Source organism: Silene latifolia, chromosome 10 (genome assembly GCF_048544455.1).
Source record: "Silene latifolia isolate original U9 population chromosome 10, ASM4854445v1, whole genome shotgun sequence".
Classification (NCBI taxonomy): Eukaryota; Viridiplantae; Streptophyta; class Magnoliopsida; order Caryophyllales; family Caryophyllaceae; genus Silene; species Silene latifolia.
The window spans coordinates 27,174,901-27,192,850 of record NC_133535.1 but is presented as its reverse complement, the minus strand read 5'-3'; the positions used below and the strand labels follow the sequence as shown (position 1 = coordinate 27,192,850).

General features: G+C 38.5%; 1 non-coding gene across 1 annotated transcript; it reads right to left on the bottom strand.

Moving 5' to 3' along the window:
• Window positions 1-15,958: 15,958 nt before the first annotated feature.
• On the bottom strand, window positions 15,959-16,065 carry LOC141610278 (small nucleolar RNA R71). The gene has a single exon (XR_012528181.1). It is a non-coding gene; the product is annotated as a small nucleolar RNA R71 (small nucleolar RNA).
• Window positions 16,066-17,950: the final 1,885 nt, after the last annotated feature.

The window sequence follows — 17,950 nt, the reverse complement described above, 5'->3', positions numbered from 1 at the left end:
GTAACTCGTTTTGTCATTCTTGTCCTCTTGGAAAACATGTTTGGTTACCTTTTGCAAAGTCTATTTCGCGTACTTATATGCCTTTTGATACTCTTCATTGTGACCTTATGGGCTTCACCTGTCTTAAGTTCGTTAGGTCACAAATATTATCTGGTAATTTTGGATGATTATACTTATTACTTGTGGACTTTTTCCATCGATAAGAAAAGCCGAGTGAGCCTCATTTTATCAAAATTTCATGCTTTCGTCCAAAACTCAATTTGAGCGAAAATAAAATCGATACAATGTGATAATGGAATGGAATTTGTTAAAAGCTAATTTCGCGAATTTTGTGATAATCAGGGGTTGGTTTTTCGACTCTGTTGTCCTCACACTTCGTCTCAAAACGGGAAAGCTGAACGCAAAATTCGTTCTATTAATAACATTATTTGTAATCTTCTTTTTCATGCTTCAAAGCCAGTTAAATTTTGGCTTCACGCACTTGACATGTCTACTTATATATTGAAAATACTCCATAGTAAACCAGTCGTACCATCCTCTTTCGCTGCTTTAGTATCGTCTATTTGGCATAGTCGCTTGGGTCATCTAGGCGACCCTGTTTTTTCTGTTCTTAGGCAAAATGAACTCATTGATTGTAATTCGAATTCTCGTAACTCGTTTTGTCAGTCATGTCCTCTTGGAAAACATGTTCTGTTCTTAGGCAAAATAACCATTACATCGCCAGTCGTACCATCCTCTTTCGCTGCTTTAGCATCGTCTATTTGGCGTAGTCGCTTGGGTCATTCGGGCGACCATGTTTTTTCATTCTTAGGCAAAATAAACTCATTGATTACAATTCGAATTCTCGTAACTCGTTTTGTCAGTCATGTTCTCTTGGAAAACATGTTCGGTTACCTTTTACTTCTATTTCACATACTTATATGCCTTTTGATATTCTTCATTGTGACCTTATGGGCTTCACCTGTCTTAAGTTCGTTAGGTCACAAATATTATCTGGTAATTTTGGATGATTATACTAATTACTTGTGGACTTTTCCCATCGATAAGAAAAGCCTAGTGAGCCTCATTTTATCAAAATTTCATGCTTTCGTCCAAAACTCAATTTGAGCGAAAAATAAAATCGATACAATGTGATAATGGAATGGAATTTGTTAAAAAGCTTATTTCGTGAATTTTGTGACAATCAAGGGCTGGTTTTTCTGTGGGTTAATATCCGTATACTACCCTTTAATTGTAGGATTATAACGCAAAATTTATATGTAGTTTATAGTCATAAAACGAAAATAACAATGAAACGATAAAGATATAGAAATAACCTTCGGTCTTAGTGCAAAAGGCAATGAGAGATCAAGTTAGATCTCCTCCTAATCGTTGCACCCAAGATGTCCGAGTAATGCCCTTGTGCTAGAGAGAATCCCCTAATTGCCTTGCAATATCGAGGGGATTGTTTTGTGAGTTTGTGTTGGATGAGAGATCCGGAATTCGGGAGGCACAATTCCCAAAACCCTAATAATTTTTAGCAAATGAATTAGGTTAGACAAAAGGAGAAGACTCCCCTTTTGTCTATTGAGAGCCTCGGCCAAACCGAGTGAGAGGAGCCCAAATGGGCTTTTCATTTTCTCTTCACTTAAACTTGTGGTCCGGTCCATAACTCGCTAAGTGTATATGACGCGGTTTCATTATAAACTGTTATCGGTTATCGGAAATTAAGGCATCAACTAATCATACGGGTTAGTTGAATTATTAATACATGTCCGACAAAACAGTATTGTATAATTATATTCAATACACATTTAATTAAATATAAAACGCTTATATTCAATTTTACGAATTAACTGGTTAATTCGCCTTTAGCCCATGATATTTAATCCGTATTAAATATAATATCTCAACATCACATTTTGACTAATTATTAGTCAAATAACTCAGACTAACTGGTTAGTCAAATTTGGCATCTACATGACTGTATTTTCATACCGTCACATCACTCAAACGTATCCTATAGGTGTGACTTTTAGGGACCAGTTGATCACCGCCATCTGTATGACAATAACGTCAAACTTATCTAGCAAGCCAACCGTTATTGATAAACGTGGATCAACTGATAATAATACAAAGTATACCCTTTGATCCTTTTAAAGATTTATAAGTCCTTGCACTAACTGTTAAGGACACTAACCCCAACAAGCTCCCACTTGTCCGTACAAGTGTATGTGCAATGACGTTATCCGCACTAACTGGAGGACACAAGCTCCAACAAACTCCCACTTGTCCGTACAAGTGTATGTGCGATAACCGATTCTCATATTCATTTAAAATTTCTCCCACTCAATGTAAAACAATTTGCAGATCTGGATCCACAAAGGTCGTATTTTACAATCGATCTGGATCTAGAGTGGTTTCCCCGACTAGAGAGTAACTTAACTGATAAAACGAATCCGTATCCGAGCATGGCCATGCATTTCGATTCTGACTCCTCGAGTGGCCCCGAGAAATATCGAGGTACCGATAAAGGCTGAATATTTCCTTCAACTCGAACTCCTTCCGATCTAAGCACAGCATGAAATGACCCAGAAAAAAACTACTTGGCCCCCTGTTACGGATGACCGTGAGAAAGAAACCAAAGTCACCCAAAATCTGCCTTAGTCTCAAGAGACAGTCGATAGTCAAAAGATTCGACTCTTAGGATCACCATGGAAGTCCTATCCACGACCGGGCACCGAATGTTAGAAAACATTTAGGACTCCACGTCGATGTCACAATTGTGTCCTACGAAATATCCGTATAAATCGCCTCTGTGATTGGTCAGTCAACCGGTTGACTTATGGCTCGTTGAACCCACCATCAACCAACGTCACAAAATAATTGCCAAAGTTATCAGCTCATGTGGGCAATTAAGGACTGAAAAATATAATGTTCGTTCAGTTCACTTTGTGGTGTTCAAAATTTGTCGTACAAATCCACATGAAAAACAAAATATATATAAAATATCAAAACGATGATGTTGTATAGAGTACAAGAGAGAATGAATCTGATCCATAAAAGAGTACTACAACTTAGGAACACGTTTAATTCCCATGGAATTAACGTGCCCTTCATGCTTATCTTGTCGTAATGCTTTAGTGAGAGGATCTGCTATGTTATCATCTGTAGCAATCTTTTCTATCACTCTCGCCTTTTGCTCCACGTAATCCCGGATTAGATGAGCTTTCCGTTGTACATGTCTAGACTTGTTGCTAGACTTTGGCTCCTTAGCTTGGAAGATGGCACCACTATTGTCGCAATAGATGGTGATCGGGTCATTCGAACTGGGCACTACAGATAGCCCATGTAAGAATTGACGCATCCATATCGCTTCCTTTGTAGCTTCAGACGCGGCATAGTACTCGGACTCGGTCGTAGAATCTCTTTGTAACAGTTTGTTTCGAACTCTTCCGGTGATCTGCAGCGCCATTAAGAGTAAAAACGAATCCGATCGAGATTTCGAGTCATCACGATCCGTTTGAAGCTAGCATCTGCAGAACCGGTTTGCGCATAGCTTTTGTTCGCCTCCATAAGTCAATGCCCAATCTTTAGTCCTCCGTAGGTACTTAAGAATGTTCTTGACAGCTAACCAATGTGATTCACCGGATCTTTGTTGGAATCGACTTGTCATACTCAATGCATATGCCACGTCCGGACGTGTGCATATCATGGCATACATGATTGATCCTATTGCCGAAGCATAAGGAATCCGTGTCATGCTCTCTTTCTCTTCCGGTGTCTCTGGTGCCTGAGACTTGCTCAAATGCACCCCTGGAGCCATGGGAAGGAACCCCTTCTTGGAGTTAGTCATGCTGAATCTCTCCAGGACTTTGTCTATGTAAGACTCGATCGAGAGATAGCATCCGTCGTGATCTATCTCGATAGATACGGATGCCTAGAATTCTTTGTGCCTCTCCCAGATCTTTCATCTGGAAATGGTTTTTCAACCATACTTTCACCGAAGTTAAGAGAGGTATGTCATTCCCAATCAGGAGTATGTCGTCAACATACAATATTAGGAAGACAATCTTGCTCCCACTCGACTTGATATATAGACATGGTTCCTCGACCGATCGAGTAAATCCATTTTCTTTTATCACTTGGTCGAAGCGATGATTCCAACTCCTTGATGCTTGCTTAAGTCCATAAATGGAACGCTTAAGCTTGCACACTTTCTTAGGATGTCTTTGGATCGATGAAACCTTCGGGTTGTACCATGTACAACTCTTCCTCCAAAAAGCCGTTTAAGAAGGCGGTTTTCACGTCCATTTGCCAAATTTCATAGTCATGAAAAGCGGCAATCGCTAAGATAATCCGAATGGAACGCAGCATGACTACGGGTGCAAAAATCTCATCGTAGTGCAAACCTGGCACTTGGGTGAAACCTTTAGCAACTAGTCGTGCTTTGTAGATATCTTGTTGACCTTCCATAGAATGCTTTATCTTGTAAAGCCATTTGCATTGAAGGGGACGAACCTTAGCAGGTAAGTCAACAAGATCCCACACGTTGTTCTCATACATGGAGTCCATCTCGGATTGCATGGCCTCAAGCCATAGCTTTGAGTCGAAACTAGTCATGGCACCTTTATAGGTTGCGGGTTCACTACTCGTTAAGAGTAGAACGTCATCTATATCCTGTTCCTCGATCATACCAATGTATGCATGCGGAGGAATAGAGACTCTTCCCGACCTCCTAGGTTCCTCGGGAATATTCACCGCGTAGGGATTGAAGGAATAGGTTCCTCCAATGGTTGCTCGGTGTTTGGTTATGGAATCTCCGACAGGTCGAAGGTTCTATCACTCTTTGCATTCTCGAGAAATTCCTTCTCTAAGAATGTCGCACTAGCCGCAACAAAAACGCGTTGTTCGGTTGGCGAATAGAAGTAATGACCACGTGTTCCTTTAGGATAACCTATAAAGTATGTCTTGACCGATCGCGGGCCGAGCTTATCTTCAGTTCTCCACTTGACATAAGCCTCGCAGCCCAAACCCCCGTATAAAGGACAAGTTAGGGACCGTTCCCTTCCATAGTTCATATGGAGTCTTGTCAACAGCTTTAGACGGACTTCGGTTAAGTATTAGAGCAGCTGACAAAAGAGCATAACCCCATAATGAATCATGTAAAACCGTGTGACTCATCATGGATCGAACCATATCAAGTAGTGTTCGATTTCTCCGTTCGGACACACCATTCACCGAGGTGTTCGGTGGAGTTAATCGTAGGGCGATCCACAGTCTTTAAGGTGTTGATCAAACTCGTGAGAAAGATACTCGCCACCACGATCCGAACGCAGTGTTTTAATCTTTCTACCCAATAGGTTCTGTACCCTATTCTGGTATTCTTTGAATTTTTCAAAGGATTCACTTTTGTGCTTCATTAAGTAGACATAGCCATATCTACTTAAATCGTCCGTGAAAGTGATGAAATACCTATAGCCTTCTCGTGCGGTGATTGACATAGGGCCACATACATCCGTGTGTATGAGTCCTAATAGGTCAGCAGCGCGCATTCCAACACCTTTGAAGGAAATCCGAGTCATCTTACCGATGAGACATGATTCACACGTGCCAAATGATTGAAAATCAAAGGCCGAGATAGCTCCATTTTTGATGAGCTGTTTTACGCGTTTCTCATTAATGTGTCCCATACGGCAGTGCCATAGATACGTTTGATCTTTGTCACCAACCTTTAACTTTTTATTCATTACGTGTAATATTTCCGTGGTCTGATCTAAAACATAAATTCCGTTCATGGAGATCGCCTTGTCAGTAAATCATATCGTGTAATGAGAAAATGCAAGTATTATTTTCTATTACAAATGAAAAACCAAGTTTATCAAGTGCGTAAACCGAAATAATGTTTTTCAAAGACTGGGTACATAATAGCAATCATATAATGATAACTCAAATCCGCTAGGAAGCTGGATCACATATGTTCCCCTCGAGACGGCAGCCACTCTTGCTCCATTCCCGACACGCAGTCAACCTCCTTTACGAGAGGCTTGAGATTTCGGAGGCCCCGCACATGATTACACGGATGAGAACCACAACCAAGTATCAAGTACCCAAGTTCCGTAACTTGCGTGGTTAATCTCAATCATATGAATAAAAGTAGGAGGAGAAGACATACCAACAGGTTTAACGCGACCTGCTTTTATGTCCTCATGATAAACAGGACATGTACGCCTCCAATGCCCAGTCTTGTGGCAATGATGGCATTCCATGTTTTCGGTCTTGCTCTTTGTCGCGCCTGATGAGTTGCTCGACTCACCAGGACCACTCTTACCTGAACCCGACTTCTTGAACTTCGGTTTACCTTTGCTAGGTTTGCACGAGCTTTGCCCTTACCTTTCCCTTTGTTGGACACAACGAGAACATCCTGTTTCAAGCTCCCACTGAACTTCATGTCCTTCTCGGTCTGTACGAGAAGGGAGTGTAGTTCATGGGGAGTCTTCTTCAAATCATTCATATAGTAATTCGCTCTAAATTGCGAAAAACCATCGTGGAGTGAATGAAGCATGCGGTCGATAACAATGTTCTCGCTGATGTTACAATCAAAGGTCTCCAGCTTCTCGACATTCTCAATCATGCTGAGAATGTGTGGGCTAACCGGTTGGCCCTTCTGGAGTCTCGCATCAAAGAAGCGAGTGGTATGCTCATAGGTCACGATTCTCGGTGCTTTCGAGAATTCCTTGGTGAGCGTGGTGAAAATCTTGTTCGCACCATGGGCTATGAAGCGTTTCTGCAAATTTGATTCCATTGCAAAAATGAGTACGTTTTTAATCGCACCCGCTTCCATACAGAAATCATAAAACTTGGTGATTTCAGACTCTAGCTATGGGACTGGGTTTGCGGGAGGGGCTCTAATAGATATTTGAGCTTCCCATCGCAGTGCAAAGCATTCCGTAATGCCGCCTCCCAGTCTCCGAAGTTGGATCCATCATTCTTGATCGAGTAGACTGATTCATCTGATTCATGAAGATCCGAAGCCAGGACTCACGGTCCAATGTGGCACTTGGCATTGGGTTATCAGCAGAACCAGCCATTTGTTATTAGCAGTTTAAATGTTCGTGTTCTACACTGAAAAAGGAAGAAAAACAAAACGAAATAAGCAACTCATCGAGGTGATTTAAGTCTATTTAAAATTCATTTTAAACATGTAGACTCTCCCACTTGCATAATTGATCTCCCTCAAGAATGATACAAGTGATCCCAAGACTCAATTTCGTAAACCGATAAGCCAATTTGTTTAGCTAATTCTTCCGTAAGAACTCTTGGTCGATAGATTTCTGTAAATCCTATCTATAGTCCACCATAATCACAGGATCGTACGAGTGATCATAGTGTTGAGATAAAATAGGTCAATCGGTTCCAACTTACCCGACGTAGAAGGGGTCATATTATGCCTACCGACGAAGAAGGGACTCATTGGAGTTTGACCTATAAAGACCGTTCTCAATTTTTGTTTATACGAGGAAGATCCCATCAACTAAATTATAATTCATATTAAGTGAACGAATAACTAGCGTTTGCGTGAATGAATTAATTTGGATGATGGCTTAAAATCGTGTGACATGCGAATGTCAAAGAAAACTAACTCGTGACCTCTATATGTGTCAGTTTTCATGCAATAATTAGGTGGTTTGGTATTTAGGCGGAAAATGATGCATATTATCGTTACAATAAAATAAATAAATGAATGCGATACGTAAATAAAAATTCCTAGTGTGGCCTATCCTAGTAAAAAGAACAAAATACAACTTTGGAATCCACCGTTGGACCCGAAAGCTTGTCTTGGTGTTCCATCTTTGTCCATGTAGCGGGAGTGAGCTCCGGTCTCCATCTTTAGTCTTCTCAAAAATTACAATTAAAATTTACAAATATAAACCTATTTACATTCTAAATAAAAACTGTAATTAAAAAGAAATAAAATGGAGATACGAGATCTCAAAATACAACCAAGACCGTGTTCCATCATTACGGTAACACGTTCTACTAAGGCCACACTAAGTTACAACCGTTTGCAAAATAATTAAATACGTAATTAAAAGGCATTCAAAACATTCAAAATATAAACAAGAACGATAAATTAAAATGCATCAACTAAAATTAAATTTATTCGTGACATAATTCCGTAATTATGTTAAATTTTTATCCAAACCACCAAAGATAATTAAAATTACATGACAAAACCGCTTTAGTCAAGTTAATTTTAATCCGAGATAATCCGTTACAATAAATCGTTTTAAAGTAACTTTATTTTACGTGGGTGAACCGGTTCACTAACAAGCGAGAGCATAAAAAAACGTTTTATGCATTAAAGGGCCGAAAAAAAAACAGAAAATTTTTTTTTTTTTCTTACTGTACTGCTGTACGTGAACAGTACCAGTACCTAAAAAAATTTTTTTTTTTTTTTATTAAATGCTGTAAAAAACGGGAGCATCAAAAGGCAAAAAAAATTTTTACACGGCTCAAAACGTGAGCAATGAAATATCAAAACAAAACGGTTTGATAAAAACACAATTGCAATTTTGATCTAATCCGTATAGAAATCAAAATACAATTGACATGTTCTTCACATCTTGTTGTAATTATCGTTTAAAACAACAATTCGCAAAGAACAACATGAAAACAAGAGATCGAACGATCTAACAAAATTGTGTGGCACGCAAATTAATGCAAAAAAAAAAAAAAAAAAAAAAACAGAAAACAGGCCGTGTACATGAAGGCCACACGGTTTTCAAAAAAAATTAGCCACACGAAATTTTATGCAATCATTTTGATCGATCTTTAACATATTGCAATGAATATCGATTACAATACAAAATGCAAAGATCGAAATGAAAACAAAACAAAACAATAACCAACAACCGTGTACATGGACACGGTTCCCAATGCACAAAGCAACAAAAAAACGCAGCAAGAAAAAAAATTCTGCCGAGTAAAAAAAATGTGAGCCGTGACATTTTTTTTTTAACCAAAATTCATCGTTTCAACAATCGTTTGATGAAAAACACATATAAAAATTTACGTGGCCTCGCTCTGATACCACTTGTGGGTTAATATCCGTATACTACCCTTTAATTGTAGGATTATAACGCAAAATTTATATGTAGTTTATAGTCATAAAACGAAAATAACAATGAAACGATAAAGATATAGAAATAACCTTCGGTCCTAGTGCAAAAGGCAATGAGAGATCAAGTTAGATCTCCTCCTAATCGTTGCACCCAAGATGTCCGAGTAATGCCCTTGTGCTAGAGAGAATCCCCTAATTGCCTTGCAATATCGAGGGGATTGTTTTGTGAGTTTGTGTTGGATGAGAGATCCGGAATTCGGGAGGCACAATTCCCAAAACCCTAATAATTTTTAGCAAATGAATTAGGTTAGACAAAAGGAGAAGACTCCCCTTTTGTCTATTGAGAGCCTCGGCCAAACCGAGTGAGAGGAGCCCAAATGGGCTTTTCATTTTCTCTTCACTTAAACTTGTGGTCCGGTCCATAACTCGCTAAGTGTATATGACGCGGTTTCATTATAAACTGTTATCGGTTATCGGAAATTAAGGCATCAACTAATCATACGGGTTAGTTGAATTATTAATACATGTCCGACAAAACAGTATTGTATAATTATATTCAATACACATTTAATTAAATATAAAACGCTTATATTCAATTTTACGAATTAACTGGTTAATTCGCCTTTAGCCCATGATATTTAATCCGTATTAAATATAATATCTCAACATCACATTTTGACTAATTATTAGTCAAATAACTCGACTAATCGGTTAGTCAAATTTGGCATCTACATGATTGTATTTTCATACCGTCACATCACTCAAAACGTATCCTATAGGTGTGACTTTTAGGGACCAGTTGATCACCCATCATCGTATGACAATAACGTCAAACTTATCTAGCAAGCCAACCGTTATTGATAAACGTGGATCAACTGATAATAATACAAAGTATACCCTTTGATCCTTTTAAAGGTTTATAAGTCCTTGCACTAACTGTTAAGGACACTAACCCCAACATTTTCGACTCTCTTGTCCTCACACTTCGTCTAAAAACGGGAAAGCTGAACGCAAAATTCGTTCTATTAATAACATTATTTGTACTCTTCTTTTTCATGCTTCAATGCCAGTTAAATTTTGGCTTCACGCACTTGACATGGCTACTTATATATTGAAAATACTCCATAGTAAACCAATTGCCTATAGCATTCCCGTTAGCATGCTATATAACCGTACACCGATTTATCATCATCTCCGTATTTTTGGTTGTTTATGCTTTCCTTTGATACCATCTACAACCATACACAAATTAAAACCTCGCTCCTCTCCGTGTGTGTTTCTTGGCTATCCTAAAGATCATCGTGGTTATAAGTGTCTTGACATGTCTACTAATAAAATTCTTATTTGTCGTCATTGTTAGGACCTATTTGTTGATGATGACATGCCCAATCTAATCGTGTTTCTAAGTGTACCATTTCAGGAATAATGCACCCTCCTCAAGCAAGAATTAATCAATGTCAAAGTCAAGAATGGTTGATAATTTGCTACCCAAGATTTAGAGTCAGTTGTGTCATCTAATGTACAAGTTAGGGAGTAGAGTATTTAAACGCAACAACAACAGTCAAAACTACTGTTATTCTTGCAAGTAACAATAGCCTGGACTGTTACGTTGGTCCGTAACACTTGAAACTCGGTTTCACTTTTCGAAAATCATTTTTATCACTTTAAATATCTTGGATTTAAATGATAACTTTTAGATTCTTTTTTAAAGAGTTGGGTCTCTAAAAACAAAAGGTTTAAATAATTATCAATTCAAATTGTTTCCTTCTTTGTGCAAATTTGTTTCCTTGGTCTTTTATAAAATAAAGTTTGCTTTATGCCATTTTTGTATAAGCTTGTCATCTTATGACTTGTTTTCCATTCTTTGTTTTCTGAAAAATCAAAGGCTTATTTTGGATAAATTACAAACCTTCTTTTCTTCTTTTGCTTTTTAAAAGAGTGCTCTCTTTTGTGTAAGTTTGGGAAAGAGTTGGTCTTCATCACATGTGAAGACCTTTGACTCACAAACCCTAGCTTACCTACCTTGTTTACCCTCTCTATAAAAGGAACCCTTCTCCTCACTTTGAAAGCAAGACTTTTCGAAAAATCAAAACTATTTTTGCAAAATCAGTTTTTAAGAACTCAAAATTTTCTTTGCAAAAAATCTTCTAAGTCTTCAAATGAGTCAGTCGAAATCACTGTTACTTCACAGTGATGTACCCTCTCATCTAGAAATCGTTTGTACCAATAAGTTGTCCTTCTCAATTCTTTTTAAGAATCAGTCTAAGGAAACTTGGTTTGAAAACATTCTAGTTAGAGTGCAGAGTTTGCAAAATTGTTTTCAAGTTTTCAAATCGTTTTGATATTTTGCAAAGCTTTCAAAGTCTTAAAGTGTTACAGTCATAACAACTGTTGCTTTAAATATTAAACTCTCTCACTTATGAACCGTTTGATCATGTAAGTTGTCCATATCAATTCTTGTTAAAGAATCAGTCCGTGGAAACTTGATCCTTGTAAACGTTCTAAGTTAGAGTGTTGAGTTTTAGGACGGAGTAGTCCTTTAACTCTTGTGGCAACCGGAGTAGGTTGTGAGTTGTTGAGTTCTAGGATGGAGTAGTCCTCTAACTCTTGTGGCAACCGGAGTAGGTTGTGAGTGGTTGAGTTCTAGAACGGAGTAGTCCTTGAACTTATGTGGCAACCGGAGTAGGTTGCGAGTACTTTTTATTGTACGGGTTTTTAGTAGTCGGAGTAGATCACTAAATCAATCCATAAAAAGTAGATTGGACGTAGGCACTTGAGTTCTTGCCGAACCAATTCAAAAATCATTGTGTTGATCTCACTTCCCTTTTAATTCCGCTGCAATTTATCTTATTTGTTCTTCATTCAAAGTTTTAGTTAGCAACAGTCCTGAATACTGTTACTTCTGGTCTGTAGCTTTTACTTCACTTGCTAAGACAAACAAGTAACAGTCAGAACAACTGTCGCTTCCTGATTTCAACAACTTACTTTGGGAATCGTGATACACTCTTAATCATTCAATTTATTTGATGTATCCATTTAACATTCATATTGTCAATCAACTTACTTTAAAACAATAAAGATTAAGTTGAAATTTTTAGTTAAATTCATTCATTGTTCTTAAACACAACTGTCTGCAATACTATCGGTTTGGTCTGTTGCTTACAACATTTGCAAAGCCAACTAGTACCAGTCTGTCTCACTGGTCCTCTAGTCAGGTCAACAATAAGCCTTTTAACTTTCATTTAAAAGGGGTGTTTGTTAGATACTTGAGATATCATTTCATTTGACTAACTTAAATCAATTAAGTTTAGTTAAACATTTTAAATAGTACCTAATTCACCCCCTACTTCTCTTAGGTACTTGAATCCATAAACTCTTCACCCACGCAACCCACTTCTCATATTGCCTAGACTAGCAGTGACCAGTTCACCAGTCAACCGTCTTCATCTCAACCCTCGGCAACCCCCTCTCCTACCCCTACTCGTCGACCCATTATACCCGCCTTTAAACTCACATCGCGTACTGATCATGGCATTATTAAGCCAAACCCCAAGTACTCGAAGCCACCCACCCAACACAATTTATCTCACACTTTAGCTATATCACCAATTCCTAAAAATCCAATGTCAGGTATTCGTGACTCGAATTGGAAACTGGCCATGGATAACGACTATACCGCTCTTATTAATAATAAGGCGTGGGTCTTGGTTCCTCGTCCTACGAACGTTAATGTCATTCACTCATGTGGATTTTTCATCATAAATTTAATTCGAGCGGTTCTTTTGAAAGGTATAAAGCTCGTCTTGTAGGTGATGGAAAGACTCATTCGCTCGATTGTTGTTTTGTTTACTACTGTTTTCTGTAAGTTTCGGTTTGGACATATACACTGTTGTCTTGTTTATTGATGTTTCTTACCAGTTTCGGCTTGGTAGTAAGGGTAGAGTATGATATGGAAGAGAGTTGCGCATTTTGTGGCCGTTGTTCTCATGGTACAATGATATTCTGTTAATGGGACACAATTGTGAGAGGTTGTTAGAGTACTTTTGATCTTGTTTTAGATGAGGCATTAGTTGACATAGTTGTGGCAAGTGATTTTTGGAACGTGTGTGTGCTGAGCTGGAAGCGGCAACTGGTTCGTAATCTTTATTGGGACAATAAGTATAGGGCACTACAAAAAAACACGGAAAACTGACGAAAATAATCCGTCAGTAAAGCCCGTTTCCCGTCAGAAACACGGGTTCCTGACGGAAAAACCGTCAGGAATCAACCGTCAGTAGGATTCGTCACAGAAAACGCATTCCTGACGGTTTTTCCGTCAGGATTCATAGTACTGACGGCATAGTGACGGTCATTCCGTCAAAGCTTTCATTTAGTCTGGGGCAGAAAGTCAACGTTTTGTTGACTTTTTTTACGGAAAAACCGTCAGGAATTTAGATTTCCTGACGGAATTTCCTTCAGTAAAGTCAACAAAATGTTGACCTTACTGACGGAAATTCCGTCAGGAAGTCCAAAATCCTGACGGTTTTTCCGTCAGTTAAGTCGACAAAATTCTAACTTTCCTGACGGAATTTCCGTCAGGAAAATTATAGGCATTGGCTGGAAACAGCAGCTTGCTGCCTAGCCACTAATATGTTCATTTTATATATACTTTTACCCCTCATTTTAGCTCAGTTTCTATTATTTATCATACTTTAATTAGTATATATTTGTGCTAATCTTGTGTTCTAGGTGTATTGTTGTGTTTGTTACGGTTTTGTAGGAATCTAAGCATTTAGAGACCTTTTCCTATGATTTTGTACACCAAGTTCACTAAGCTAAGCAAGACCAAATATTGGACTAAGTGTGTGAAGTTGCTTGGGTTTTGCATGAAGATTTAGTGGATTGAAGTAAGGAATTACAAATGAAGCCAAATGTAAAGTCAAGCCCAAAATGAAGGTCCATATTAAGGTGCAAGCATTGGATGCCAAGAAAGCTTAGGATGCTAGGAATTTAGAGCATTACCGAGTGATTAAGGAGCATTAAAACACGAGCATAGAGATTCCTCATGTAATTAATCAAGGAATTAAGGCAATTATTCAGAAAACACACGACCCCGATCGGGGCCATATGCTCATTGATTTCTTACGTTTTGCTCTTCGTCTCCTATAAATAGGAAAGGTATTCCAAGGCTTTAGGCGTCTCATTTTCACGTCTAAGTTTACTTACAATAGCTTCAAGCATTATATTTTCTCTCATTAGTTTTCTCATTTTAATTTACAAGTTGTTAAGCATTCCATTAGTTAATCTTTCAACATTTGTACTACAAACTATTGTTCAAGCATTTGATATTCAAGCATTTGGTTATTGTTATTGGTTCTTCCATATAAGTTCTCTTCTATTAAGGTATTTCTAATTCTAAGTTTGCAATTTCACATTACTAACTTAGTTACCACATAATTTATAATTAAGTACTTCATTTTACATTAGCATTATTCCTTTTACATGTTATATCATCTAATTCATATAAATCATACAACCATGTTTAGCATTTCTTATAATTTAGTTTGCAATTTACATTTACTATGAGTAGCTAAATTTCCTAGTCTAAAGGCTAGGGGAGCCATGCAAAATCAAATATATAACATGTTTAAATAGGTTGATAATAATATTGTTCAATTGTTTCCATCACATGTTTGTATTGTTACGTTTAATATTTGGTTATCGGCCGTAAACGTAGATTAAGTTTGTTCATTCATTCTAAAGTCGAGAGGCACGGAATTGAATTAGACTAAACATGTGTGGTAGGACGACCTAGTCATGGACGAGAGTTTCTCTAGGACCCGGTCTAAGGTTGATACTAATGTCGTAAGGTGGGTATCTCTAAGCCTAAACAATTGACAAAATTATTAGTACCGAATTTACCATGTTCATATTTTCACCTTTGCATGAGTGACCTGAACCCTTTAGTCTCTCTTTTATTATATAATTTACATCATAATTTTTATTAATCATCAACCAAACAAACCAAACCCAAATCGAAGTCGACCTTGATAAAAATCTACCCATAGCAATTCACGACGTAATTCCCGTTTCCTTGTGTTCGACCCCTATTACTACATTAATTTGTGTCTAGGGAAATTATCTTTGCATAGGTACGCGATAAGCCTATCAAACGGTTTTATTTCATTTTGAATTGTCGATTTTTATCTTGTTTTCCTTTGTCTTGGGGAACACTTGTTCCTTGAGACCTTTACTTATCACTTCTCTAGAAATTGTTGTCTTATGCCCAGGTCCTCACGCAAGGGAGAATTGCTTTCACCGGATTCCGATCCCGAGAGAACCTTTAGGAGAAGATGACGGTTTTGGAAGGAAGTAAAAGAGGCCTCTTCTTCTGTACAAGCCGAAAGTGCTAGAAAGTCTTATTTAGATGATCTAGAAGCCCTTGAAGAGGAGGAGGTTTCAAGTTCATCATCTCCACCACCACCACCATCTACTACCAAAAAAATGGTGAAACTTTCCGATCACTCAAAGCCCACCGCGGCCATGCTTCTGGCCGGTATCACAACCACTCAAATCACCGCGCCGGACTTCGAGATCAAACCGGCTTTCATTAGCCTTGGGGAGAGGAAGCAATTTGGGGAAAGTCCTTTGGAGGATCCCAATTTTCATGTGCAAAACATTTGTGACTATTGTTGCATGATCCGTCAAACGGGCGTCACTCAAGCCCAAATAAGGGAAATACTTTTCCCTTTCTCTTTGAAGGACAAGGCCAAGCTTTGGATCAATAGCTTTGACCGCACCGCCATGGGAATCACCAATTGGGAGACTTTGGCTCTAGCCTTCTATCAAAAGTTTTTTCCACCGGAGAAAACTCAAACTTTGAGGAGCCAAATTACCGGATTCCGTCAACAAGCTCTTAAGAGCTTATATGAGGCTTGGGAGAGGTACAAAGAGTTTCAAATACAATGCCCACATCATGGGCTAGATGATTGGTTTCTAGCAATAACATTCTACAATGGATGTTGTGCCGAGTCCCGAAGGATTCTTGATTCCGCCAACAATTGGAGGTTTGATCAAATTGACACCGACCTTGCTCATGCCACGATCGAATCTATGGCGGTCCATGATGCACAATATGTCAATTCCCGAGTTGTGCCATCTAAAGGTAAAGAAGAATCCTCCAACAACTCCGTTTTGCTAGCTCAAATCGTCTTGCTCCAACAACAATTGGCGGAAAGGGATGCTAGAGATTCCATTCAACAAGTCAATGCTATGTCTTCAACAAGCCAAATCGTTGTGTGTGATGGTTGCGGAAGTGCGGGTCATTATGCCGCTCATTGCCAAGCTCCTATTGAAGAGGTAAATGTCTTTCTAGCTTTAAGACAAAATGCTTATCCACCGGGTACATTCTCAAACACATATAACCCAAATTCAAGATTTCACCCGAATATGTCTTATAGAAGCAACAATGTGCTAAATCCTCAACCACAACCCCCACCAAAACAAAATGCCTATGTCCCTCAACAACAAAAATATGTCCCTCCACCGGGTTATCAAAATCAACAAAGGCCCCCACAAAACAATTTCCAACAAAATCAACCTCCACCATAAAATGCCCAACAAAACAACCAAGAAGGAGTTAAGCTTGAGGGCTTGATAGTCCGTATGTAAAAAGAATTGTTGGCTCAAATCCAAAAGAATGAGCAAGCTCAAAATGCCGCAATTAAGATGTTGGAGCAACAAATGGCTCAATTGGCCTCATCTAGCTCCTCTAGGAAATCAGGTCAACTACCCCCTCAAGGTGAGCAACCACATGCTACCCTTAATGCTATCTCCTTAAGAAGTGGTACAAAATATGATGGGTCATCCATGCCCAAAGAAGATGAGGAGGTGCTTGTTGAGTTGGAGATCTCCCCAAATGATAAAGAGAATGAAGAAATTCCCAAGAAAGTGGATGATCCACTTGTTGTTGTTGAGAAAGTCAAGGAAGTAGAGGATGCTCCTCCAAAGAAAGATGTTGAAGCAAAGATTACGGAAAAAGTCAAAGTGCCATTTCCTCATAGATTGGTAAAGCATCAAAAGAATTCTCAATTCGGTAAATTCATGGAAGGTGTGAAGAATCTCCAGGTAACCGTTCCTCTTACCGAATTAATCACTCAAATTCCATCTTACACTAAGTTCATGAAAGACATTTTAACTAAGAAGAGGACTTTTGATGAGGTTGAAACAATAGCTCTCACCACCGAGGTGAGTGCTCTTTTGCAAAACAAGTCCCCTCCTAAGTTAAAAGATCCCAGTAGCTTTTCTATTCCATGCATAATTGGCACCTACCAAATTGATAAAGCTTTATGAGATTTAGGTGCTAGTGTGAGTGTAATACCTTACTCTATTTGTGCTAAGCTTAATATGAGATTCTTAAAATGCACTAGTGTCACATTACAAATGGCGGACCGTTCTATAAAACGCCCTTTGGGAGTTTTGGAGGATGTTCCCGTTAAAGTTGGTAAGTTTTTCATTCCAGTTGATTTTATTGTTCTCGACATGGCCGAGGATGCCCAAATCCCAATCATTTTGGGAAGACCATTTTTACACACCGCGGGTGCGTTAATTGATGTCAAGAACGGTAAAATTACATTGGAAGTGGGTGACAATAAGGTCACATATAATTTGAATAGTGCCATGAAGAGTCCAATGATAGAAGAGTCTTTTTATTCTATTGACATTTTGGATGTTGTGACATCGTTATAGAAGACTCTACACCTCGATCTTTATCTAAAGATCCCTTGGAGGCACTCTTGCTTTTAGAATCATTTGCAGGTGATGATGAGATTGGAAATGAGGAGATTGATGCTTTGGAGCAAGAATTGG